Here is a 6,000-nt window from a genome sequence, read left to right as displayed (position 1 = left end):
TCGATTAGACATCGTAAATATTATTCTTGGTTAATTAAAATCAACTTTGTACATCAAAATAAATTTAATTTTTCCGACTTGTTTCCAAATTTTTACATTTTAAATTATTTTTAGTGTAGCAATACACCGTGGGTGCCACCGTGGTGCACTGGTATGCACACCCGCCTTGCACGCTAAAGGTCGTGGGTTCGATTCCCCGGCCAGTCAACATCAAACACTATTCAACGGTGGCAAAATACCCCTCAGTAATGTTGGCGACATTTTCTGAGTATTTCAGCCTTGTACAACTTCTCTACAAGTGGTGTCTTAGACACGCCGTTCGGACTCGGCGATAAACAGTAGGTCCCATATCATTGAGGTAATATGAATCGGGGTGCACTCATTGATATGAGAGAAGTCTCCCCTGTCCCGCCTGGGATGTTTGTGGAACAATTATTATTATTAATACACCGATGCATCTACCTTGTTTCTTGTGCCAGCTTGCAACTTTTTGTATTTTCTAGCAACATGTTGCAAAAAATAGAGTTTTATGCGAGGATTTATGCCAGATTTAAAACAAATCCACTCAATAGGAGGATTTATTTTTGTATGGGAAATCTGGTAGATTTTGGCTGGATTTAGCAAATAAAACCTGATAATGTGCTAAATCCGGCTAATGAAGTCATATCTAAATGGGCTATAAGCAGCGTTGCCGACAGTTTTTGATTGGAAATCGTCAAAAAATCGTCAACAAAATTTGAAAAATCGTCAACATGGCCCAAAACTCGGTTTGGTTACGGTGCAAAGCGATTTTTTGCTGATATTTTTGTCAATGAAATTGACAATATAATACAGCTTTTAGAAGATGATAGTTTTCCTATGGTTATCGAGTTTGCAGTAATTCAGCATGGTAAAACTGAGGACACATTGTCATTTTGAATGACAGCTTAGCGCATAGATATATTTTATCTAGAAAACTTTTCAAGGAAGATTTTCAACTATTAACAAAACAAAACGATGTAATTTGAATATGGGGTAAACACTATGAGAAATACCTGTATTCCAGACATGTGCCTACATGTAGCCAATTCGTCTGGAAATTGCTATTAACCATTAAAAACGCTCATAAAATCGAGTTTGAAACATTGTTTTCCTTAAAGTCTTTCGTGAAATTTCGGTCAAAATATAGTTTTTGTGTCTTATTTCATGAAATTCTGGCTTATGTGAAAAATCGTCATTTTGGACCATAACATGGTACAATCATTACAAGGTAGGACACAGCAAACATATTGTTTAGGTGATAGCTTAGAAAGGCCGCAGAGAATAGTGGTTGTTTGTGGAGATGAGCAATGGTGATACAAACCCGAGTGTTACCGATAAATAAAAGAGGAGAAAATAAAACACAAAGGTTTTTAGTGTGTATAATAATAACAATGGTGTGTAGGTGATTTATTTAGGCGAAAAGTACTGATGACTTTACCTGGTGTGGGTGAGACGCGTTACAATTCGCGAGTAAACCGAGAAGTACTTCCGTACTGGTGAGGAGATGACTAATAAGTGATTTGTGTATAAAAACTGAAAGTGAATCAAGGCTGAGGCAATCACTGCTTATTGGAAAGTTCTCACTACGATCCGAACTGAGCGAATACAGTTCCAGGGAGAAATTGCAGAGAAATTCCACTACCAAGAGGGTACTCTCTACGATCCGCGCTGAGCGAACATAGCCTCTGAGAAGATTTGTAGGGCAATGATTGGAAATATCACCCTACGGTCCGCCGTAAGCGAACATAGTTTCTCAGAGGGTTTGTAGAGAACACTTAAGGAAGGGAGGCCTCTCTGCGATCCGAACTAGGCGAACAAAGGCTCCCTGGAGATTTGTAGTGAAAATACCAATAGAGAGTTTCTAACTTAAACATTAGCCGCCAGCCTTGAAACACATAGGGGTGTTTCAACATAAAATGATTGAACATAAAGTAACTTACAACTAGGAATCCAAGTATGTAAATTCAGTTAAGGTGAGCTTTGGCGATTTTATATTTAAAATTCCGTATTGTAATGTATTAAGTTATAGTCGTTGCGTAACTAATACAAATGGAGAAGGTAAAAATAAATTAATGACAAGATCATCATCCCGATGATGATTTAATTCGAAAAAATGCATTCATCCGATAAAAGGCGATATTAGTTTTTGATGGGCTGTTCTCATAATCGATTATAAGAGGAGTGTTATCATTTTAAGTGGTGAAAACCGATAGGAAAGCATCCTGGTGAGAATATTTTAGAATTTTGGCTTTTGGTTGTCTGTTGGTGCAGTCTTTTTGAATATTATTCGTTCGAATTACCGGGAGAAGAGGACATTGGACCAGTTAGGATCCATCCGAATACCGTATTTTGTGCAAGAAGTGAACCGAGTATATTTGGGTGAATTCCGTCTAAAAGGATTTTTGGGTATAAATCAGCTCCAATCAATAGTTCTACGGGTCTACTATCAAGAAAGTGTGGATCAGCTAACCGAATGTTTGGTAAACGATGTGTTAAATCGGGATCTATTGAGAAAGATGGAAGATCATCCGAAATCCGAGGGAGAATAAATGCTTCTGTTTGAAGTACCAAAGAAGAATTGATTTTTGAACCGATTTTCAGAGAACAACTCTTCTGAGTATTAGCTGATACCGTTCCCGTTACTCCTGAAATACGAGCTAGAGCTGAGCAGGTGGGCAAATTTAACCTTTTCCTTATGGTGTCTGAGATAAAAGAACCCTCTGATGCTGGATCAATCAGAGCTCTAACTGGATACTTTTTACCGTAATGGATTAGAAATTTCTGGGCCTAATTCGTTTTATTTAATTGTTGTCTTATTATTTATTTGTGATAAAACGAGTTTCTGTATAATCAGATTTTCTCTACGACCATCCTAACCATATATGCATTTGCATAGGATTCCGCTGTCTACTCAGAACATACCCGAATGCATTGAAATTTATGCCATGGAACAAATTGAATACTCTACCAGCTGACGGAAAAAAACAGAAATTTTTTTTTAAATTGTAAGTTTTTTCTAAGTAGCCGGCCTTTGGCCGTGGATTTAAGACTTTCTCCTATGGACAGGAGCCATTTAGGGCACGAAAACAACATTTTTTTAATTTAATTTTTTTGTTCTTACTTTAACAAGGGAATTTTCGGAACTTCAGGGGCCCATATCTCGGGCCCAACAAACTTTACATTTTTGTAATCAGGACGTAAAGATCTACCTGTGGTAAACATTTAAGATTTTTCCGCCAGCTGGTAGAGTATTCTATTTATGCCCCAACTTGCTCTCAGTAGGCACACACTGCCTGTCACTGGATAACTCATCTGTGGTATCTTAGTCCTGAACTTGTTGGCTTGGCATTGTTTGATCCGACAGTGCAAAACACCGTAAAGAGTCAAATGGCGACAAAAATTTGAACAAAGCGAAGATGGAAACTTCTCCGGAAATATTCGACCCAAACTTACAAAAGAACAACTGTTCGAAATTCATAAAAAAGTCACATTAACTCCGAGTCGAGCTCACCACAGATTTCAACCAATTAATTACAAAGGACGAACGACTAAAACAATGCGTTCTCCAAGTAGTCGGCTATACCCAGATATGCTCCATTTTCGCCCTAAGGCGTACGTAGTCACGTTAATCGGGACACTGGCTTTCTATCTCGAATTCAGTTATACTTACGCATTTTGTTTTTGAATATAAAATAAACAGAATGGCCATTAATTTAATGCATAATACGGGCAAATTGCTTTAACCGTTCCACAGATATGGGTCGCCGAGAGAGACGAAATTTTCATAACTTCGAGGCTCCAGTAGCACGTGTTAATTTATTCCAATGGTGCTCAACCGGCAATTTTAATCTTAAATCTATCTAAAATCTAATCTAAGAAAATAGTTTAGGCGGCACCCCCGCCTATAAAAATCCGACATCGATTTCTTCCCTTTGAGTTAAAACCAGCCTAAAGCTACAAATTAAGACAAAGAAAATATTGAATTTACATAAAATGATTGATATTTTATCAAATTTTATATTTTTGTGTAGTTTAACAATAAAAAATAGTATTACAATACCATATACCCTACACCACACCGTCGTAAGAGGTATCAATAACATAATAATTTGCTAAAAAATCGACGTTAAATGGCCAACTGTCTAAATTTAGGGCACTTTAAAGTTTTTTTAATGATATTTTCCAACTTTAATTGTAAATTTTACGACTTTTATGACGATTTTCGCCCAAAAACTGTTTGCATATTTTGCATATTTTTTGCATATTTTTTGCATATTTTGCATATTTTTTGCATATTTTGCATATTTTTTGGCATATTTTTTGCATATTTTTTGCATATATTTTGCATATTTTTTGCATATTTTTGATATGACCCCAAATATCGAAAAATTGACCCTCAAAACGCCTTGATCCAAAATTTGAGTCCAATCGGATGAGAAATAAAAAACATGCAAAAATCCGATGTCTACTAATTAGTAATAATTATTCAAAGACATAGAACTGTAAAGACTGGAAAAGATGCATAATGCACAAATGTTTATGAAACATAGTATATAAACATTTTACCAACAACAGGGGTATGCTAATGACAAAAACGCCATTAAAGCGCAATTCGGCTTATACAAATTGTAGGAAAGCAAAAAGTTGGACTCAGGATTGTGTTCCATAGCAGTTTCCAGTTCATTAAATATGAACTTCGCGGTAAAAAACACGTGGGGCTGGATTCTTGTTCTATGAAAATTTGAAATGAAAAATATTTTCTTCATGGTTTAATAAGAAAGGTTAGCCAAAGCTTTATGGCAATTTAAATTTTTTCATTCGAGTATGCCTATAACTTCAAAACAATATAAACTAACTGTGTATGTGTGTGTGGTGTTTGAATAATATGCCAAACAATTTTAAAAACAATCGAATTCAATGATTTTTAAAATTGTTTTTAGACCACTTTGTATGGAAGAAATTGGTGAGATTTGCATTGAAACAATCAGTTTATCATATTCACAACTCGATTATGTGGAGAAAACTTAACTCTTCATTCATTTTTCGCGTTTTTTATAAAATGCTTAAAAAATGCATTGTTGCTTATTGTTTAATACTGAAAATGTTAGCACATTATGCTACTAATGCTAACTAAAGAGCAAATAAAGAATTATTTTATCGAAGTTTGCCCATCTAAATTAAATAAACGAATTATTTTATCGATTAGACATCGTAAATATTATTCTTGGTTAATTAAAATCAACTTTGTACATCAAAATAAATTTAATTTTTCCGACTTGTTTCCAAATTTTTACATTTTAAATTATTTTTAGTGTAGCAATACACCGATGCATCTACCTTGTTTCTTGTGCCAGCTTGCAACTTTTTGTATTTTCTAGCAACATGTTGCAAAAAATAGAGTTTTATACGAGGATTTATGCCAGATTTAAAACAAATCCACTCAATAGGAGGATTTATTTTTGTATGGGAAATCTGGTAGATTTTGGCTGGATTTAGCAAATAAAACCTGATAATGTGCTAAATCCGGCTAATGAAGTCATATCTAAATGGGCTATAAGCAGCGTTGCCGACAGTTTTTGATTGGAAATCGTCAAATCGTCAACGAAATTTGAAAAATCGTCAACATGGCCCAAAACTCGGTTTGGTTACGGTGCAAAGCGATTTTTTGCTGATATTTTTGTCAATGAAATTGACAATATAATACAGCTTTTAGAAGATGATAGTTTTCCTATGGTTATCGAGTTTGCAGTAATTCAGCATGGTAAAACTGAGGACACATTGTCATTTTGAATGACAGCTTAGCGCATAGATATATTTTATCTAGAAAACTTTTCAAGGAAGATTTTCAACTATTAACAAAACAAAACGATGTAATTTGAATATGGGGTAAACACTATGAGAAATACCTGTATTCCAGACATGTGCCTACATGTAGCCAATTCGTCTGGAAATTGCTATTAACCATTAAAATCGCTCATA

This window comes from Musca autumnalis, unplaced genomic scaffold (assembly GCF_047663935.1).
Source record: "Musca autumnalis isolate F117 unplaced genomic scaffold, ASM4766393v1 scaffold_4, whole genome shotgun sequence".
NCBI lineage: Eukaryota > Metazoa > Arthropoda > Insecta > Diptera > Muscidae > Musca > Musca autumnalis.
The sequence above is the reverse complement of the archived record's forward strand: the minus strand, read 5'-3'. Positions refer to the sequence as shown.